At 37.1% G+C, this 23,157-nt stretch overlaps 1 protein-coding gene across 2 annotated transcripts in view; it reads left to right on the top strand.

Annotated features, from left to right (window-relative positions):
• The window catches only part of MAP3K1 (mitogen-activated protein kinase kinase kinase 1), a 64,504-nt gene that overhangs the window by 15,107 nt on the left and 26,240 nt on the right, over positions 1 to 23,157 (top strand). The gene's annotated exons all lie outside the window — the stretch shown is intronic.

Genomic DNA, 23,157 nt, shown 5'->3' with positions numbered 1-23,157 from the left:
ATTGATATTTTACTTATGACTGTTTCTGCAAAAATACCAGTGAAACTTCTAGAGAAAACCTTTATAAGGCAGATCTGACAGTTTTGTCTGTCCAAGTAAGAATGAATATTCTTGAAGATAATTATCTCTTCATTTTTGTTTCACTTAATTTTGATTAAGACAGTTATGGCTGCTTGCAAATAAATGAAGTCAGTTTAAAAATTGTAGATTGGTCTAATAAGCTTAGTATAGAGAATGAGCAACTAATAACTTGCCTCAGAAAGAAGAAATAAAATAAAGTGACAGAGACACTCTTTTGAGCTATGCAAGTTCATATTTTTACAATGGGAAGATTATTTAGCCTATTTGAGTTTACAGGGGATTATAGCAATCGGTAGAAATGGAAATGAGTTGTGCTTTGTAAAATCCAACATTCAAAAAAAGGATTAGGTGAGTTTGGCCTCACCTGTGGCTTAAGTACATGCTGGTGCTTGAATCAAAATCACAAACCATACCAAAACCTCTACCTAGAGACTTTGTTTGTTTCGTATCCAGTTGAATTGTAGTATCGTTTTGCTCATGGTTGGGCTTTTTTTCAAAGTAGCTGTTGTATCCCTTATTCACTTTTTTAACACTGAAGTTATAAAACATGTTCTTGTCTTCTGTTGCTGCTTTCTAGATTGATGTACTTCTGTCTGAATGTTCATACAAAAAAAACCCACTCAAGTTACTCAAATTTTTTAAGTTTCAATTAATAGTTCTTATTTCTCTTGTTGATAATTGATTTATGTGTTTTCTGGAAATAAATGCATCATTGTTCTTTCTACTGTGCCTCTTTGATTAGAATTCCTTATTCAGAAAGTGAAAGTTGAATTTTAGATATAGCTGAAATGTAGAGTTAAATGTGAAGCCTAAATTGGGCAACAGCTTTGAGAGGCTTGGCAGTTTTTTAGGAAACCAAATTGCGCCTATATGAATTGAGGAAGCTTTTGTAATGTGAAGGCAGGGAGCAGAACAGTCCAGAACAGTGGTCACTGGTAGTCCTTCACCTTCTCCAGAAACATAATGCCGTCTTCTTCTGAAACTGGCAGTGTGTACAAATTAGCAGAAGACTGTTTATCAGCCAGTTTGCTCAAAGTTGTGAGAATTATTCTGACTTTTTTTAGGATTGAGTACACAATATTGCATGCTATTTGCATTACTAATTTTAAGGTGAAAGTGGTTAAGAATCTTCCAGTATTAATGCCGAAATTTTACTTTTCTGCATATAAGTTACTGACTTGGTGTGCTTTTTTCTTTCAAATGTTTTTGAAGAAAGACTAGCTGGCTTTTTCCACAAATTTCAAAACCAAAAAGGTTTTTAAGGTTGGCGCCTCAATGGACCAGGCTTTGTTGTTGCATGAAGAAGTTGTAATGTGATTTTAAACAGAAATACAAGGTTCAGTTGATGTTGGTTTAACCTTTGCCTAGACCACTGAAATAAAATTAACTGGAAAAGCTCTGGAAACCAGATTAAGACACACTTGAAAGCACAGATTCACTTACTGCCTTTCTTATTTTACAGCATTACAGTGTTCAAAATTACTGGAGAATCTTCATGGGAAGGTGGTAATAAATCGAAGTGAAAACTTGCTGCAGGAACGTATGCATTAGTTTCAGAAATTCCTGTTAAAACTGCAGTACAGAAAGAGTACCTTATTTGATTAATTTAGTGTTGTGAAGTGACTGAACAACTCTCTTATTTAGTTCCATAGTGAAATGCCAACAAACGGTCAGACCTTTGTTCCTTTTCTGGGAGAAAATAGTTTCTCAGCCAGTATCAAAACTTATAGTCTGTGTTGGTGAGGATTTGTGTCTCACACTAGGGTGTGAAGAGGAAAAGAGGCAGGTGTTGGCTTTACTGAAACTGGAGCTGGTTCAGCATTGTCATTTATGGCTTATTCTTCTGGCTTTGCCTTTGTACACATTTGTTTTGTGTACTTTCCATTTGTTGTTTTTTACTGTACCAAAAAGTAGGGTGAAATTTAAGGCAAAAGTATTTTTTATTATTACGTTCTGTACTAGATTTGGGGAGGTGGGTTTCCAACTTTAGCCTTCTACCTGAAAGCACAGGCACTCAAGAGTGTTATTTTAAGTAATACTATTCTTGTGGGTGCAGAAGTGTGTCAATGTCTTTATACAGTTTATTTTTCAATCTTAGGCTTTAGTCTTCCTTAATTGCACCCATGTCTAGGTCTAAAATTGTTGGTTAAAACCCTTAAAATTTTGAAGTATTTTTGAATAGTGTCTCCTACCAAGGAGGTCCTGCAAAGTTCTTAGTTTTATTGTTTTGGGAGGGGTATTTTCTTAAGGTTTCAAAATCAGAGAAATTGTAGAATTATTGCATTTCATATGAGTTGGAAAGGTGCCTACACTGGCATAAAAACACACAGGATTTACTATGAAGTGAAAAGTCTGGAAACCACTTTTAAAGAGTAATGGCTAAAAGAAATGTGAAACAAATATGGAAGATGTAATTTAAAATGATTCCACAGATTTTATATAGTTGGTACTCCTTTTTATTAATTTTTGAAATGCTTTATTCCTAATGAAAAGGGGGGGGAGGGGAAGAGAATAGTACAGGCATCTTTTGCTGCCAGGAAACAATGTAATCAGTGTCAGTTGGGAAAATTTTGGACCCAGAGGAGTTAAGAATGCCTTTCAGGCCTGCTGCATAAATTTGCTTCACAGGTGAAATATTGCCAAGCAATACAGTTCCAGAATGAGGACTAGTATAATAATTATGATAGTATGGTGTAATTGTCTGTATCAGGAGTTACTTCACGAAAATGCCTAAATAGTGTCAAAGCATCATTGTCACGTCTGGTTTTTAGCACTTGCTGGAAAAACAGTGCTTCAGTCTCCTCTCACAAGCTATTTCATTGCCTATTAATAAGCAAGAGGGTTTACCAGCAAACTTGGACATGTAACTATATGGCACAAGTGACAGTTACGAGATTTGTGAATACATGGAATAAAGTGCAAGGGAAAAATATACAGGTTGGTTTGGGGTTGTTTTTAGGCAGGAGGGAGTATTGAAGTGATAGCTTTTAACTTCTGTGATATTGTTTCAAGAGCTTTTGTTTGCATTTTTTTTTTCTTCCAGATTTACTGTTAATTGTTTGCCCGCTTGCTTAGATGGAATTGATAGATTCGTTTGTGGGGCTGTCATTGATACTAGCATAGCTGTCAGGTCTTTTGATCTGATTGCAAGTTAACAGTATGTTTTGGTATGTTTTAAACTAGAAACCTTGCTTTTAACGATCAAATTTGTGAAATATGGAAGGGGTGTACAGTGGAATATCACCTGGTTTGCTTATAATCATACTAACTGGTGAACATATGACACCAGAAAAAGATTCAGACAAAAAGGAACTGTTCGTCTGCCACAAGCACTGTGCATTGTGTTAAATTAGACATAGACACTTTTGCTTATTGTTCTCATGTGTTTGAGTTTTCCTGCCCTTTGTAAGTGAGAAAAACTATGGATATTCTGTTTGAGTAAACTGAAATCGAAACTTCAGGTAACTAACTTGCTTCACGTCTTGAGCTTCATGTTGAGCATAGTTTTTGTTGGGAATGCTTTCATGCATGGGCTAAGATTTGTGTTTTTTTCTCAGTAAAGGACATTTGCTTAGTAACACCTTAGTGCTGTTAGAGATGTGAACACCTCTCTATGCTTATATTGAGTCCTGGGCTCAGGAGAGAGTACAATATGCTGTCCTGTGGATAAGGAATATTCATATCCTATGGATATATAAGTAGCTTACACTCCAGTGCTCTTTGAAACTGCAGCTAGTAAATAGCAAATGGCACAGCCAGCTGCTACATCTCCCAAATCACCTGTTTTCTTTACTGTACCACTTTCACCTGGATGTATTATATGTGAATGGCACAAGATTTCTTTTGCTGAAAAGAGACAAAGCAGACACTTATTTTATAAAATTATGATGAATGATGAAACAGCTCTTCCTGAAGAAAAGGCTGATCTGGGTTTGTTGCTCCTAGATGAGCATTTAAAATACTTCTACAGAAGTCTTCTGAAAAAAATTGCAGGTAGCAAGTGCCTTGTATTTTCTTTTAGCTTACCTCATGCGGCTTAATCTTTAGTGGGTGGTGAATTTGCTCTGAACTCAACTCGAAGAAACCAAATGCTTACTGCGAAGAACAGTTCCAGCGAGTGAATTCTGCCATGCAGGGAAACAAAGTCCTGATCTCCAGCGAAACACTTCCTGTTGTGTTCTTAGTGGCTTTATTGTAGTAAATTGTTTATTACTTAAACAAGTAGTTGAAGGAGAAGCTGAGTTGCAGCAGATTGTATAGTGTAATTAAATTCAGTTCTATACGAACTTATCTATTAAGTTTATTTAACTATTATGTACTTTAAATTCAGTCAGCTGTTTAATGTACTGTTTGTAATAGTTCAGTGCAAAAGTCACGTAAGACTGTAACACACACTTCCCTTTCTGTAATTATTAAAACAAGCAGCTGTTATTTCTACATTGTCCAACCATTTTGGTTTTTTAATGTCTTGATCTATAGAAAACTAGTTGCTTCATCGGAAACTAGTGGCTTCATAGGACATGCTCAGGTGTTAGAACAGCACTTGAAAGTAACTTTAGTTTTCCAGTATTCTGCCTCCCATGTGCTGAGTTTCACTGAGATTTTTGCATGCTACAACAGGAAAGAGAAGAGATTTTATTTAAGCCAGATAAGAGAAACTGATAGCATGCAGCTGGCTTCACAAAATGCTGTTTTTCTACTTCTGCAGGGGAAGGAGTCCTTATGAAGCCACCTTTAACTTCCATTAGTAACTCTCTTTGTTTTCATACTGTCTGTGCTATGGCAAATATAGCTTTAACGCGTGTGTTGAAGTTTATTGTTTTTGTTTCAGAGAGCATAAGAATTCTTCTTTCTCAATTAACATCTAGTTTCTTTCTTGGGAAGAGTTTGCCTTTTTGTCTTTGATGCCTTCAGGAGTCTGAGGTTGTTTCTTGTCTTTAATTCTGCTACCAGCTTTCTCTGATAGCTGAGGTACCATTTTCAGCATTGTAATGAAACACTGTTAACATCTATGTGCAGAAACTTGTTCCTGACTGCCTGGTAGAGGTTGAAAAAGTGACAGTCATTTTGATGGTTTTGCAAAGCAGGAGGTTACTGACCTCTTAAGCTTTGTCAGAGACTTCAGTGCCTAGAGCAGGAAGAACTGCTGAGATCCCTAAGAATGTATTCCAATATACAAACACACATTGTTTCTATTTTAGCTTCACTGTGTATGAGGAAACTGATTTAACTGAACAATTTTTTTCATTTTTTTATAGTTTGTATTAATTAAGAATCATCCTATTTGTTTAGGTATGACTTAAAAGCAATTTTTTAACAAGCCATGGTGCAACCAGACCTTATTTCTAAGAATTCATCGCTAGTATAGTTATCCCAGGGAAAGTTTTAATGAAGTAGAACTTACATTCCTTCTCTTCTTCTGGGTTGGGCTGTATGTACATGATAACACTGACAGATCTGTTTGTTGAATGTCTGCTTGCATGGACAGCTTCTTTTAAACAGAAATGTATTTTTACGATTTCTCTTTATTCCATCCCAAAAAGGTCAAACAGGTTGTTTGGAATTTTCCCTCTGCCAGTTTGATTTGAGTGAAACTTACTGCACACAGTACTTAATGTATTCAATGAGTATAGAGTATGCTCACCTTAGAGTATTATTTCTCTGCCCCCTCATCTACCTATTTTCCCAAAGGGGAAGGACGTTTTAAAGAAAGCTAAGGTAGTAGATTACATCTACTGCTACACAATGCTGTCTGTGTAAATCATGGTAATATATATCAGGATCAGTAGTTCTCTGCATTGAGGGAATTATTTGGGTTTTGTAGTTTAGGTGTAGTTTTGTAGTTCAGATGTATGCTTCTGATGTAGGATTTTTCTAAACATTGAAACAATAGGACTTCTTGTATCATTCTTATGTATTAATGATGACAGTGTGACATATAATCCAGGACATGCATTGTCTTCTAAACAAAGATCTCCTCAAGAGAAAATTTTAGTAAAAATAAGGAAAGTAATGCTTGGACATAGTGGACCAATTAGTGTTCTCAATACTCGGGAGGATACATGAATACCCTCTTCCTTTTTGATTTATCTGCAGGAGCAGATTTGATTATTACAACTTTTTTTCTGATTACCTCAGGATTTTGAAAGGAAGGGGTGTATGTCTTTATGGGAATTGTTTTATAAGTTACTGAGTCTTAAATCTTTCTGTTTTCTGACAGTTGGTTTTGTTCTTTGACCTATACTTGTACACAGAGATGGCATATGAATTGGAATAAACAGTGTGCACTTACATGTAATGTGTATCTAACATAACTTTCTGTACTACAGTTAATTTCAGCTGTCATCTTGCCTTTTTTTTTTTTCTCCAGTATTGTGGTGTGCTGAGTAAACATCATATTTTCTTTTCCCCTGAGGTCAGCTCAACATTTTTTTAAACATCTTGGGTCACTTCACATCACATGCCTTCATGTTTTAGACTACAGTCTTCATATAAACCAGCAGATGGAGGCTTACAGCACGTCAAAAATCAGTCGGGCAAATTGTTGTGTGGAAGCATTCTCTTCTGATTCCCCTCTGAAACCACACATTGCTGGTGAACGTGAGGAAGAAAGTGGGGAAGAGTTGCTCAGATGTTGTTCTTGTGGTTTTACTACAGCATGCACAGGTAGTTGCTGTTTGGCAATACGTTACTGGGCTGGGTGGACTTACGGTTTGGCCTTATAAAGGCCCCTTATGGGGAGATCCTGTGGAGTCAACTGTGCATTTAGGGGCCTTGTGAATTCATGGGGTCTGCAGTTGCTGGTAAGCTCTGTTCTGGTATGGAGGTTTGAGTCATACTGCCATGCTTCATTTCTGTCCTGAAAATGAAGTATTTTCTTTCTGTGATAAATAGGAAACAAAGGAACTAGTTATCTTTTGGGACTAACATAATCTACAGTGTGGTGAATTCTGCTGCTGCATCTGAGGCATCTTCTCTAGTAGAATGAGTTTCTGTCACAGTGCATGTGTACAGGGAAAATGGAAGACCTTAGTATTATGTCTTAAAAGGCTGACTAAAGCTTTTTCATTAGAAGTGCTGTCCTGTCTGGTTTCCTGGGAAATTGATACAGAACCGTGTTATGAATTGGTTTGGAGATAGCATCCTATTGTTTTCCTTTTTTTTTTTTCTTTTTTTTTCTCTCCAGGTTTCAAAATACGTGGTGATTGGATTTTTTTAAGTTGAGTGTACATCATTAGGGAGTGAATATTAGAAGTCAATAATTGAGATGCGAAGTAGTAACTCCTCAAACTGACATTCTTGCAGAAAAGATGGTAAATGGAACTGTTTCAACAGGTTACATACCCTATTTAGGATAGCTTCTGAGCCCTTCTTCCTCTCTAGTGGCATAAGTAGCTGTTTACTCAAAGCCAAGGTATTTAAATTACCTGATCTATTTCTTGGCTTGTTATCACTCTAGTTCTAGTGTTAGTACTTGATCTAAGGGTATTCTAGCAGCAAATTCAAGATCCTGCTTGCATATGTATTTTATGGGCTCTTTACTGTTGATGATTTTTTTTTTTATATTTTTTCCTGTTTAATAAAACAATTGTTTGTGACTGAGATTTAGATCCATAACCAAACTGCAAAGCTTAAAAGTATCCACAGTAGCAGTAACTTGGTTTTTGTGTAATGCATAGGCAATGGCAGATGGGAGAGTGGTAAGAAATACAATTTACATATATTGCTTAAAGTAGGCTTGTTTTCAGATTAATATGCTGAAAAACTGTTTTAACTTTTTTTGCTTTTCATTCCTCATAAATTTTTGAAAAATACTTAGTAAAGAAACTAAAAAATTGCTGTCATATTGTAGCCCTCTCCTGGTCTGGTTAGCAGCTAAACACAGGCGGTTGTGGACCCAGTTCCACTGACACACAGGGAAGAGAGAAAGGGAAATGAAAGAGACATTTGCGGGTTGGAAACTGTAACAGCCTTAATGAAACAATAAAAAATAATAAGAAATTAATAAAAAATACACAGATAAGGACACTGGCATTGAAGAGAGCCTGACCCTTATGACTCCTCAGTTTTTTACAGTATAACATATATGGAATGAAATATTCTACTCTGGTTTGGGTCGCCTGTCCTGTCCATTCGTCCCTGCAGGTGTGATCCTTTTTCGCCCCTTTCACTTGTGGCATGTCATGAACTCAAGAGTAACTTTGGTCTTTGTGGGGATAAATATAAGCAGTGGCCCTTCTGTTACTTTGGTGATGATCATAAGTTTTGATTATCATCACCTTTAGAGAGAGACTGTCTTAAAAATATGCACTTAGCTTACAGAAAATGAAGTTACTTAGATGGGGCTTAGCTGAAAAGTTAGAAAATTAATTCTTCCTTAACTCAAATTGGAACGCTTGCAGTTTGCACTTCTGTGTTGTCCTGTGGAATAAATTTTTGCTAGTCTCTCTGAACCTCCAGTTTTAGAATGCTTTATATGGCCTTCAGTTTGATAGCATTCCCTGGGATTCAATTCAACTAATTTTAAAGATTCCCTTATAACACTAAAATAACTTGGTGTCTGTCACATACTGCTGGTTGATTGGAAGGTTTTAGAACTTTGTTTCAGCCTACTGTGAGCTGATTTATGTTGCAAAAAAAAAGTAGTACTTCTGATTTTCCTGTTTTATGATCTAGTTCAGCTCTGACCTACAGAGTATGCTTTACGTCCAATTTCTCTGTTGGATGAACACATCCTTCAGTTGGAATATTGGAAGTAAAATTGTCAACATTCATTTTTTAAGTTAAAATTCAACATTTATTGATTTTGTGTTTTCTAATGAGATAAGGAAAATGTTGCATCTTGTGTTTATGCATGACAGATTTTAAAAGATTAATTACACCTTTTTTTCTTAATAGCTTAACATTAATATTTCTTAACAAATTTGACTTCAGGAACTGGAATTTAAAAATTGCAGTCAGGAAGTAGTTGGTTTTGACTGAACTGCATAGAAAACAAAGCTTTCAATTGAGGCTTCAGTTTGAAATATGCTGCTTTCATGTTGTAGCTAGCTCTGTGCTGCCAATATATCATCTTTAACTGTGCCTCTTCCCTGAAAAGGGGAGCACAGCATCTTCATGAGTCTGAATGTCTGTCATATGCTGTCGTAACTGCATTTTCTCATTAAATCTTGAACTGAATTTAAGAGTGGCATTTTACAGCAACATGGATTCCTAGTCTGCGTGCCTGTACATTCCACACAGTGCTTGGTTTTATTACATCAGTTGCACTGACAGTGTGAGGTGGTAAGTTGAAAGCCAGTCTGCCTTAGCAGACAAGGACTGCAATTTCCTTGTATCCCTCTAGAGCAGGTAAGTGTGGCTGTAAGCAAGACCACTTTTTCTTACCTTTTTGTCTTTATAGTGTTGATGTTATGTTTTGCCATGTATTGAAACTTTGGAATCCAGAATTATTGGGGGACACCATTAAAACTTAATATGTAGGCAGATACAGGTAATGGGTAAAACACAGCCGTGCATTAAAATAATATCAATGTTAAAGTTTACTTATAGGCAAGGAGACGTGATACACTTGCAGCAGTGTCCAAAGCTCTGTCTTGCTTTTGAAACTTGTGACAGAGCTATGGGAATACTGTCCTGTACGTAGGGCTTAGGGATCTCTGCTTAATGCAGTGGTGGCAAAAAAATTTATGGCTACGTATGTTCATTTCATGATCCCCTTATAAATGAGGTGCTCATACCAGGGACTGTTCACATGCTTTTCTCACATACCTTTACCTTGTTCTGCGAGACCTTTCTTAAAAATCATAGAATCATAGAATAGCTTGGGTTGGAAGGGACCTTAAAGATCATCTAGTTCCAACCCTCCTGCCATGGGCAGGGACACATCCCACTAGCTCAGGCTGCCCAAACCCCATCCAACCTTACCCTGAACACCTCCAGGGATGGGGCATCCACTACTTCCCTGGACAACTTGTGCTAGTGTCTCACCACTCTCACAGTGAAGAAATTCTTCCTAATGTCTAGTCTAAATCTGCCCCTCTCCAGTTTATAACCATTCCCCCTCATCCTGTTACTACAAGCCTTTGTCAACAGTCTGTCCCCAGCTTTCTTGTAGCCCCTTTCAGGTACTGGAAGATTGCTATAAGATCTCCTCGAAGCTTTCCCTTCTCCAAGCTGAACAACCCCAGCTCTCTCAGCCTGTCCTCATATGGGATGTGCTCCAGCCCTCGGATCATCTTTGTAGCCCTCCTCTGAACCCATTCCAGCAGTTCCATATCCATCTCACGTTGAGGATTCCAAAACTGGACACAATACTCCAGGTGGAGTCTCTCAAGAGACTCAACCCGAAGAAACCTCCCTGCCCTTCATGTGCTTTAGCATAGCTTATAGGAGGATCTGTTCCATGATCTTCCCAGGCACAGAGATGAGGCTGACAGGTCAGTAGTTCCCAGTCATCTTTTTTACCCTTTTTAAAAATGGGCACAATGTTACCATTCTTCCAGTCACTGAGGACTTCTGATTGCTATGACTTTTCAAATATCATGGAGAGTGGCTTGACAACCACATCAACCAATTCCCTCAGGAATTGCATCTCATCAGATCTCATAGACTTATATATGTTCAGGTTCCTCAGGTGGTCACAAACCTGATCCTTCTCTACTGTGGGAGGGGCTTTACTTACCCACCCTGGTCCCCATCTTGTTGTTCCATGACCCAGGAGGGGTGAGGAGAGCTGTTGTCACTGAAGACTGAGGCGAAAAGTTCAGTACCTCAGCCTTCTTCTCATCTGTTGGTACAAGTTCACCATTCCAAACCATAAGTGGGGGTAACCACTTTCTTTAACCTTCCACTTCTGACTGACGTACCTGCAGAAGCCCTTCTTTTTGGTCTTTGCTTCCCTCGCCAAGTTCAGCCGTTGCTGCACCTTGGCCTTCCTGACCTCATCCCTACCCATCTGGGAAGTGTCCCTATACACGTCCCAGATTCCCTGTCACTGCCTGCACTGCCTGTGCAGTTCCCGCTTGGTCTTCACTTTGACCATCAGGTCTCGACTCAGCCACGCCAGTCTCTTCCCTTTCCTGCCTGATTTCCTTCATCTGGGGACTGAGCGCTCTTGTGCTTCACGAAAAGAATCCTTAAATATTTGCCAGCTCTGTTATGCTCCCTTGTCCCTGAGGACCATGTCACAGTGGCTCCTACCAAATAACTCCCTGAAAAGCTGGAAATCTGCTTTCCTGAAATTTAGAGTGCTGACTATACTCCTCACCTGTCCCATATCCCTTTGGACCTTGAACTCCACCAGTGCATGGTCACTGAAGCCCAGGCAGCCTCCAATCCTAATGTCACTAAGTCCGCCTGTATTGGTGACCATCAGGTCCAGTATTGCATCTCCTCGGGGTGGGGATCTCTATCAGCTGGACTAAGAAATTATCTTCAATGCACTCCAGGAGTCTCCTGGATTGTCTACAGCTTGCCATGCTCCTTTTCCAGCATGTAAAAATGTCTAAAGATAGTGCCTGTACACGTGATACTGAAATGTTGTCTTTAAGGTAGATGATAGGAGGTTTCTCTTTTATTTACACAACTCTTAAACATGTATGGTGAGAAGCTTGAGAAAACTGTTGAACTTCTTTGCATAGATTGAACATTGACTTAGTTACACATATATGAGAGATGGTTTTAATTATTTTAATTCTGACATACTGGATAACACTCATCTATATATCTTAAGTAGTAGTGTTACTGTTAAAAGCATGGATACATCCTGGTTTTGTGATCTCAGGGAAGCACTATGCTGCTTTCACTTCACTGTAAAACTCAAGTAAGCATTAATGCTTCATGATAGCCTGACAACATGTTTTATATCATTTTTGAAAATTAATTCCTTTGAGTGGGAGGTGAGGATGAAGCAAGGAAACCTTGTCATTATTGCACAGGAATACTGTGAACTTCATGTGGGAGCATTACAATATTCTTCCTTATATTGGGAATATTCATGAAAGGGCCTTGCTGTTGTTATTTCAGATTTCTTTTTAATGTGAGTTTATTGATAGCATCAGAATTCCAAGCAGCTGCTCTCCTAAATTTCAGAGTTGATTTGTAGAGGAGGGAACGCAATTTTGGACAGAACATTGATGTCTGAGGATTGCACTGATGAGCTTACGTGAGTAGTCCACGAAAAGCTAGTGAATAATACTGCAGAACACACACAATCTTTGTCTTTTGGTCTGTGTGGGAGAGCGATTAAAAAATCTGAAATTACACAGGTGTGTTAGTGTTGCTTTTCTTTGAAGGCGTGGACTTCAGAGTGCTACTGTCTCAGCTGAAGCAATGCTTCAGGGTACTGCACAAATGGTTAATAACCACTTCCTATCTATACTTTTCAGGATTCTTCAGCATGAAGGAACTGCATGGCAATTCCTAATTAACTTTCCCTTGACAGTCAAAACCAGCAAGCATGAATTGGCAATCTCAGTTGAAAAGCTTGAGTAGGCCCCAGGCTTATTCTGTTGGCCACCTGAAAGATGGTTTGAGTAGCTGAAGGTCATATATGCTTGAAGAAAAATGGGAATTACTGATCTGAAATGGTAACTGGTATCTTAACTTTGTCAGTGTTAAATATTTAAAATGAGTGCCAGTTAAAACCAACTTAGTAAGTACATCATTGTAATTCCATTTCTTAAGTTCATTTTGTAAGGCGGTCTGACGTTCATGAGGGAGAGATCCTTGTCATTGAAAACATATCTCCTGCCTGAAGTATACATAGGTGTATATATTCCCATGTTTCAGATAGTTATCTTAGACATTTATTTGGCATGCATCCCACCAAAAATACCTTTTATGCTTATTGTACAACTGATGTATTGAATAAAGTTCTGTCAATAAGCAAGTTAAATGTTTTTTTTTGTAACCATACTTATTTTGTAGCTTCAGCAATATAAGACTAAGACCTTTAAGGCAACAGTAATTTCTTTTTTGTGCTTGTGGGTTAGGATAAATAAAAAAGCTTTCTTGCAAATCACTTTAATGTGATACTTATCCACGTCAATAAAGGAAACTGTGCTGTTATTTTTTTTAATATGGGATTTTTTTTAATAATGGGATTTTTTACAGTTTCAGTTGTTTGACTTTGTGTAGTTTTTTGAACTCCCTAGTGTGTCTGCAAAACTTAGGTACCATGATTGCCTGTGGTTATTCCTATTTATAAATTTTATGGGTTTCACAACTATTTTTTGTCCTTCCCTGATTCTTTTGGATCAATAAAATGTCATTGGTAAATTTAGCTACTCTGATTTTATTTAACAGTAATATATGAAAGCTTGAGTTGCTATTTGTTGCAACTCCTTCCCAGCCAAAATCCATACAGTTTCCTTCGGGAGATCTTGGAAGGGAGTTAAGAACCGGAATTACTGCCTTATTAAATTGTGCTGCTGATTAGGAAACACAGTGAAAGAGTAACTCTCTGGTTCTGGAAAAATTCCCTCCATCCCTCATGAAAGAGGTTTTTAACAGCAGTAAGAAGTTGTTTATCCTTCTGCCAAACATAGATACGGTTGATATGATCTGGAGTTCTCTACTTATTTCAAAATATTACTACTTATTTTCAATATAATTTGTAGCCTCAAAGTCCCATGTGAGGTTAGAGACGGATTTGTTCCAGCTACCATGTTAGTACATATACGAGAATATTTGAATAATGTAATAATGGGAGGTTAGAGATAGAACAGTGTAGGTTAGAGATTGTTCCATGGAGTGTTTATTTTGTCCTGTTGGTCATATCTTTTAATCTTTCTGCAGTTCCTTAGATGCGGAATTACTTTCAGTATTCACAGTGGTGTGGTGACATAATCGGTACAGTGATAATATGTTATGAAATTTTACAAAACAATTACTTTATACAACCTTGTTGGGAGGAGAAGATTTCTTGTAGCTAGGTAGCACGCGTAGGAATCCCAAAAAATGCTATCCTTGAACCAAAAATTACTATTTAATTTCAAAAATAAATGCAAGGAATGACAAGTAGCCAAAGCATTTCTAGTACAATGCTGAAAGGCAGAAGTGAAGGCACCACCCCTGTCTCCCCCACAGCATTTACTTGATTTGAATTAAAAATATTATCTGATAACTTTTTTGTAGGAACTGTGGGCTTGCTTTTTGTTTTTTAGTTACTACTTTCTCTGTAATGGTTACTGAAACCATTGGTTTAGAGGACTCAGGAGTATGGTCAAAGTGGGATGCATGGAGCTGGCATGTAGAGCTGTGTATACTGAGCATTGGTTTTAGCGAGCAGAGGGATGACAGCGTGCTTAATGGCCCACAAAACCTGCTGAAAGTTGGCAATAGTCCACTGGAAGAGTATATCTTGATGAAATTAGGACTATTTCTTTTTGCATATTATAATGTAATATCTATCTATGTAATTCCATGCACGTGCATCTTTCTAGTTGTAGGTAATATTTTTGTCTTCTGTGGTGGAGTGTCCATGGTTTGTGAAACTTTTTCCCAGGTGCTTGTTTATAGGAAAACATTTTGTGCCTGGGAACCTGGCAGGGAATGACTGTACTGGAACTTGAACACCAAGCCTTTCTGATAAAACTGCACTCACATGGAACACTGTCCTTCTTCAAATCACTATGGCAAGCTAGAGCTCTTGTCAAGTGATGCTTCTCTAGTGTTATGCTTTCACACTGCTGTGTGAGTGTTTCTGCAGTTTTTTATTTCAATTTTGAAGCAGATATTGAAGATGCCACTTTTCCTTAATCCAGGCCCCTATCAAAGGGACTTCATCTCACTGTGGTTTTACTCTGATATTATGTGATTTGTAATCAGTATCAAGAACTACTTTTTTAAATACATATGCATTAGTATCAGTTAAAAACTTAAATGCCATTATTATGAGTAACATGTGAATGCAGCAAAGATTTTAAGTCAAATCTCAGCTTGGAATACACAGAGGATAAAAAATGGTATATTTTTGTTAAGGAGTAGTCAGTATGCTTTCTGACCTGTAATTGGTTTTCTTGCTTTATTAACACAGACTTGTTTGGTTATTAAGAGGTTTTTTTTATTGCTTGCTAACTACATTTATTGATTTTTTAAAATTATTATTTCTAAGTTACCTCACAAAATACTCTTCCCCATCAGATAAGGTTCCTGCATCTATTTTCTTTTTATACTTTGGATTTTAAAGAAGCTACTGAAACTATAGAAGCTACTGAAATAGAAGCTACTGAAACTATAACCATTTTTAGCTATATGCTTGCAGAGTTTTTGAATTGCCTTTTCCTGCCTTTTTTGTCATGCTAGCTTGTCGTTATCTTAGAAAAACAAACATTTGTAATAGTAGCTGCTATTGTTAAAGTGGGTGTAGTTACTGTATGCTTGGCCTGTGGGTAGAATAGCTGACAGATTGTAGCCAAAAGGTCTCCTTGTTGCACAGGGAGGCAGTTCTCTCCCTGTACAGTGCAGAGCGCTCTTAATGCATGGAAGGGCACTGGAAGTTTGAGAGTTAAGAGAATAAACATCCAAGTCTAGGTCCTCATGGTGAGAACGAGGTCATCTTTCTGATGATATAAAATGTGCTGTCCACTATGGATCTTCTGTAAGTGGGTGAAAGGTTCTAATTTTTTGCTCTAGGGCTGTATTTCTTCACCTAGAAGTTACTCATAAGAGGATTTTTTTACTTCTGCACCCTAAGGAAGTTTTTTTTATGCCAGCATCAGAAATACATACGGAAATGTTTAGTCCTCTTCGGCTTTTGGAGCAAAATTTAATATATGCATGGATCTCCATAGGACAAGGCCATCTTGAATGAGTGTCTGAGTGACAGTGAGCAAGATAGATGCCTCTTTAGTGCTTATTTAGGACAGCTTATTCCTGTATCATAGGAAATTATATTAATTATATAAATTCATTGTATAACTGAGATTACTTTTTTGTCTTCGTATTTCTTGTCCGTATATTTATTAAAGTAGAGCATTAGCTTAGAAAGATTAGTATCAAGTAACAAAACCAGACACAGGCAAGATCTGTAAATAAAAAATCAAATTGGGATTATAGCAATACTAGGGTCCTATTTAATGACTCCTAAATGCTACTTTTGTACCACTAGTAGGTGACAATAATAATTTGTTAAAATTGTCAGCACTATACACTCAGAAACAAATGTATTCTTAGTGAGAAATAATTATTTTTGTCATGGAAGCATGGCAGTAAATTCATTCTTCAGAAAAGAACAGGAGCAAACCTGTTAAACATCTTTGTGTCTCTGATCTTCTCTAAGGCCAGAGACTGTTGGATTTTAAAACACTTTTAGTTGAGCTGTAAATAATTGAAAGACTTATTTGGTTTGAAAAGAGTAAGTTTAATTCTCCATTTGTTTACATTCCATTTACAACCTAACCAGTCATTAAAACTTAACAAATTTTTAGTATGTTATGTTTCTTTGCTAGAAACAACATATTTATGAGCCTTTTTTTTTTTCCTTATGTCATTTATTTTTATTAGAATTTTCTGCTGAGAGAACTTAAACTCCCTTTCCAGCAGCAGTCTTGGAACATTTGGTATCTTGGTATGTGCTGATAATTCTGCTGGTTTAAATAGTGCCAGAATGGTCTAAATTCCCTTTCCTAACTCCTCCAGAAATGATTTAATACATTACAGCTTTTGAAAATCTACACAGCTTATCCTATCCAAGTTACTTGTTTGTGTGCTGTTTTATGCCCACCATTCAAACCAGAGGTGGGGATTGTAAAATGCACAGTTGTATCTGCCTGTCCCTGTAATGTTGAGCTGACTCTTAAGTATAAGGGTTTTTTTATATAAAATATCTTGTGTTCTTCTCTGGGCACAGGGGTGTTAAATTGCCTAAGAAACTAGCCCGTGCATTATGTGTAGCAATGTCTTGCATCTGACAGTCATCCAATATCCAATAAGCAATTTCATCCTTAGAAGTAGGACAGACGCTAACTCAAAACAGTATGAATGTTTTCATATACCAAATATGTAGATGTATAAAAATCTGCAATAAGTAGTTCAGTTTGGGACTTTTGTTTTGGGTTTTATCATACTTTTAGTCGCTTCTTTCTGTTCATGGCTTCAGACTTTTACATCAGCAAGGACCATACCCTTTCTGACTTGATGCTTTCTGTGTCCTAGCCAACTGCATTTCACCTAACACCCCTGTTTGGAGGTATGACAGACTTAAAGAATCTGAATGCAAGGTTCATTTTGGTGTCCAAGAGATTAAACTGTGGACTACAAGTGAAGAGTTTTATTCTGTTAAAATGGGAGTTGATTTAGGTGATACATGGCCAAGTATAAACTTGGCCTTATACTTCAGCAAAAGGTAAAGGAGGGCTCTGGTGGGCTAACCTAGGAGTGGCAGAAACTCTTGTTCTGTCATCTATGCTTAAAATCATCTATCCTGGTGCAAATAAAGTAATCACATAGTTAGCTGTCATTGAGCACTCACGTTTTTGTCTTCCTTTTTTATGATGTTACTGCTGTCCTTTGAGTAAGGCCCAGTAGTGTGGTGCACCAGGATGGGAGCAGGACTTATGTATTCTCTTCATTTGTTGTAATGTGAACTGGGCATACTGGATTCTGTTCTCTGTTGAGATATTAAAGTTTGTCATACAGTAAAAAATTTATGAATCTTTGTATAAGCGATATTATCACAATTCGTAATTTTATGTGTTTGGACTAATATCGGAAATCATTAAGCTCCACAATTATTAGTGGCTTTGGGTCTCATGTATCAATATAAACTATCTACTTACTGTAACTTCTAGAAATTCTGCTCAGGAATGGCATAATGTTTTAGTTTTAGGCATTACCAGATTTTCCTCTGCAAACTTTTTAGTATGAAAGTTAAAAGTCTGAGACATCACATAATGTAACTAGAATTTGTGTATATGATGGATCAGAGTTGGTACTGGGAGACTAAACAACAGCAGGAAGGATTAGAGAGTCCTAGGAGCTTTTGTAATACTTGTTTGAGATGTCTGATAGTCTTCTTAAGAAACATGCAGAAGAGAAAAGCCCGTTTCATTAGCTTTGTTGCAAACAGAGGCTGGTATTTCTTGGCTTGTTTTGTAGAAGGACTCATTTTCAATGGCTGCTGACTGAATAGTGCCAAAATCTCAGGGCAGGATGAGCTGGCTTCACAAAAAGGAGTCCAACCAATGTTTGACATACTTCAAGTAGGTGGATTTTACTTCATAGGAGCCTGAAAATCCAATTTACCTCTAACTTTAGACATCTGGTTTTGGAGATTTGAGTCTTCATCACTGAGCGGGATTATCCTACTTGACCAGAGCCTGTGAGGTTCCACGGAAGGTAATTGATCAGTCTGTGGAGTTAGTGCTTTGATTTTGAATATTGTCCAGTTAGCAGTGAAATGTTCTCTTCAGCAAATACACTTGTGACGTGTCATTTTTCAAGGAAGATTCTTGATAAAAAGGACGTTATAGGAAGAGAACACAAATGATGTGTCAAACTGGGACTGAAAAATAATTACTACCAAACTAGTAGAGGTATAGACTCGGTAATTCTCATTTTTAGAGTCAAACAACAGGAAGATTTTTCTTTCATGTTCTCAAAATATTTACAGGTTTGTTGCCCATTTGCAGAAAAATACTGGAAGAAATAGGATATGATTTAGCTTCTAAAACTACTTCTATGTAAAGATGCAGTGGCTTTCACCTGATGGTGTTCTCATCAGGGGCTTTTACACAGTAGCCTGGATGCCCAAGGCAGCAGAGGTTCCACAAGAACCTGCTGGGTGTTATGTCTCCGTTTCATTACATCTGGACACCATTTTTTTGTTATTTTTATAATGTATAAATGTATTTATGATTTATAAGTATAGTTCAAAATATATGAGAACGTGCAGTCTTATGTGAGGTAAATGGAAGGGAGTTCGTAATGCCGAATGCTTGTTAGTGATTCATCTAAATGACTTTAAGTGGGAGTTTTTTAATGTGATATAGAGGGCCATTCAGAACATACTCCTTTTGTACCTCATTATGTTCATATATATGGTGAAGAGCTGTTGGAGAAGCTGAGCCAGCTAGAAAAAAAATACATTTATTGTTTTCCCTTTTGTGTTTGTCAGGTGCTCTAGTGAAAAACAGAACTTAATTTCAGGCTTACATAACATTTGGCTAAAATCTCTGTAACTATTTTAGGAAGCCTGATTCATTAGTGTCTATGAAGTAGTGCATTCAACGCTGTCTTTTAGTGGCAGTTTCTGCCATTTAGTACTAGGTTGAGAAAGTTCCCTGTTAAGTTTTTAATTTTAATCAAATGTGCCATGCCTAATCTTTTGCTTTGTTAGGATGGATACAGAAGGTTAGATGATAGATGCCAGTGTAGTGGATCAGGAGGAAGAGGAATGGCGCTTGCCCATCTTGATTTTTTCTTTTTTTCTTTCTTTTTTTTTTTTTTTTAACTGACCTTAATATATTGAGTGGCAAAAGAGAAAATTTTGGAATTATTCCAGAAAATTGGAATTATTAGTGGCAAGAAGTCATCTAAAACACTATTAGCTGATCTCTTCATTTCAGGGAATGGCTTAACTCTTTTCTCCCTGCCCTGCCTCCCACTGAGCACTGCTCATAGCATGCCTCCAGGCCAGTTCACAAGCCCAGCGTTCTCAGAACATGTTGAGGGTTGCATTGCAGGTGGCTGGGTGCCTGCATTCTTAGTTCTTGCTTAAGTTCCCCAAAATGATCTCTATACATCCTATCTAAGCTTGATTCCAGTATTGATTGTCACCATTTGGCATTTGTGCTGAGCAGAATGTTGTTTCTCCAGTATTTGTTCCTTCTTATTCAGTGCTTTTTCCATCAAACCCCAGGCTTTTCTCATAAGCTCTTGTTGCTAAATGCACTCATTGTTCTGATAGAGCTGTTGTGTGACCAATTTTGTTAATTAATTTTTTGCAGTCAGACATGGTTTGACCACTGCTGGTACGCAAGTTTACCTTTGCGAACTTGCTTCAGACAGGTGTTAAAAAAGGAAAATAATTATACAGTAGCTAATAGCTTTTATCTTCCCTATGATTGAGTATTTGTGGACAGAGGAAACAGAGTTTCCCATTTCTTGGTGAATTGACTCCTAGTTCAGAATTTGCTTTTTTCTGTTTTCCGGCTGCTACTAAAATCTGGTCCAGCGTGGCAGTTGGTTAAAACTGCCTAAATAAGAAAGGAAAACCAAGGCATGAACTATTCCTGAGCATTGAGAAGTACAGGAAAATGAATTGGAGCTACAATTCAGTTTTCATAGAACATTATACGCTCTTTGTAAGAAAAATACTAGCAGAGAATGAATGTTAAATTGACTGAGTTATTCAGCAGCAAATCTTGCCTTTGTATATCACAAATTTGCTAAGTAACACCTGTAGTGCATATCTTGTGCTAAAGTATTGAATCACTGATCCATACAGAACAAGTTCTTAACAATCTGACTGTTCAGTTACTGTTTGCAAGCCTTCAAAATTAAGACATAGAAACAAAGGACAATGTTTTGCCTTCTCTGCACAAGATGTTGCAATAAACTGTTTACATGCAGTACATTAATCTTATTGTATTTAGTTTTATAGTTCATGAAGCAAATAATCCAGAGTGAATGATGCAATTATTGATGTGCAGACCACTGAGCTTATTCATTAAAAAAATAGTCATTGCGCTGTTGAGCTGGGTCAGTACTTCAGGATTACAATTTAGATCTGTATCTTTGGAATTTCTTGACTAGCAATACAGGAGCTCTTATCTGTTGGTTTAAAAGTAATGATAAAAAGAAGTTATAATGCTGCTGTTGTGGAGGGGTGGCAAAGTTTAGAAGTTAAAATTTTTCTGGAAAAAAAATCCTTATGTCTTTTCTGCTTGATTCATGAAAGGCTGAAACATTTCAGAGCGAAGTCCTTGCTTCATGATGAAGCAGCGGGATGGGCTGCTGAGAAATGTCAGACTCCCTGGTTCAAGCTGTTGGGTTCTCAGAGATCTGTTGGGTTCGGCCTGCTCCTTTGCTTCGTTAGGACTGTTTAAGTAAAGCACCACCTGGTAGTCACTTCAGTACGTTATTGCCTTGACTTATGGATAGGTTTTGCTGTATGAAGATCTGAGTGCTCTGTACTCTGCAGGATCGAGTTTTCCATGGGCTCTGCTCTGAATTTATCCTTTTTTTTTTTTTTATAATGAGGTACAATGATACAGAGGCTGGCAGCCTGGCCAGTGCCGCGTAGGAAAACTTCAGCTTGCCTGGAATAGATAAGAGGGTTTGCTTTAGATTAAAAAAATAATAATTTTTTTTTTAAAAAAACCCTACAGGTTCAGGGCCACAAAATGAGGATGTCCTGCAGTGCGTGGTGCTTGGTGCAGTCACAGGAAACATGATTTTTCAACAGACCCAACAGTAGAAGAATATTTAATAAATATTTTAGCCAAACTTGAGTTAAAATATGAAGCTTTCTTGAGCACTGCAGAAATTATGTTCTATAAAAATAGATAAAATACTTCAATTCCACAAAAAGATTAATGTGGTTTGCTAAGCATAAGCTTTCAGACTCGTCTGGTCTTTTCCACCTGCATGGAGGAACAGCACAAGAGTTCTTTGTGCAGGCAAGAGTGGATCAGTTTAGCTGTCACATGAGAGGAAGATAGTTGCTTCTGCTTTTTAGAGAACAAGTGGAGATTGTGAAGCCTGCACTGTTGTATTACATTGTTCATGAATTCAAGTCCAAGGGCCTCTAAAAGACTTTTTTTTTATCAGTTGGGAAGTTAATCATGGTTATATGAACAATTGAAATACTGTTCACTGCTGGGATAGCGAGTTTTGTCTTGTATACAAAGTATTCATGCAACTGAGATGGTTCATGCTATGGAATAACTGATATTAAAAAAGGCAGAGGAACTATTTTTAACTTGCACCTATATTATTGTGGATCTGCACTGTTCTTATGACAAGATTTTTGTCTTTGAACCTTTTTTTTTTTTTTTTTTGACTCCAGGGAAAATGCAAAATGGAACCTTTTTACCCAATAATTTTCCCCCTATTTTAAACTTCTAGGCACGTTTTCCATTTGGACTCTACCTGCTAGTATGATGTATTATTTTGCATGAATGATCACTAGTTTTTTATTCTCTGTTTCTAGAAGGCAACAGTATGAAATTCAGTGCTGGGACAAAACTAATTTTTATGCTATTACATCAATTTTGAAGTTAAGAGAGTATAAATGACTATTTCATTCTTAGGTGGATTGTGTTTCTATTTATATATATTTAAGTCTTTAATCACTGGCCACAGTTCTGAGTGTCTAAAGTCGGCTGTTAACAGTAGTTTTAGATGTTGCTTGAAAGAAAATGTATTTTGTTTACAGTATTCATCTGCTTATTACCTTTCAGTACTGAACAGGAAGAATAATTTCCTGCCTCAGAATACTTTGTTTCCTTTGTCTCTACAATAAGAAAGAAAAAAAAAAAACAGGAGTGCTTTTGACCAGCAAAAGCTTCGTATTTTTCTACATGGAGATTTGTGATAAATGAATCTTAGTAATACATTGCTTATGAAGATAGACATTGTAATTTTAACATCTTATTGCAGTGAATGTGATATGGAATATGTTGTAGGTCATCGTACAGTACATAAATCTGGTTTTAACTGCATAGCTACATACTTTAAAAGCTGAAAACTGTGTGCATTAAAGTAGTGGTTGGAAATAAATTAAAAAGCCTTATCTTCCACTTTGGGTTGTGATTTTATTTTTGAAATAATACTTCATTTTGAGAGTTGGATTAATCAAGCTTTCTTGTTCTTAAAGACTGCTGACTTCAAGAAAATGGATGGGGATCATGTGCTGCTGCTTAAGAATGTGGTTTTCTTGGTGATTTAGCAGATAGCTCAACAGAATCAGGAAATCTTGCAGACTATTCATGTTTGGTTTTCAGTGTCTGATGGTATTTTTTGCTTTTTTATTATTGCCAGCAATCACAAGCAACTACTTTGCTGTAGGTCAATAAAGTACAAGCCCAGATGGATTACATTTTCATTTTACTAATAGGAACTTGCTGT

Source organism: Phaenicophaeus curvirostris, chromosome Z, assembly GCF_032191515.1.
Source record: "Phaenicophaeus curvirostris isolate KB17595 chromosome Z, BPBGC_Pcur_1.0, whole genome shotgun sequence".
NCBI classification, from domain to species: domain Eukaryota; kingdom Metazoa; phylum Chordata; class Aves; order Cuculiformes; family Cuculidae; genus Phaenicophaeus; species Phaenicophaeus curvirostris.
Note: the sequence above shows the minus strand (reverse complement) of the source record. Positions and strands in the feature narration are given on the sequence as shown.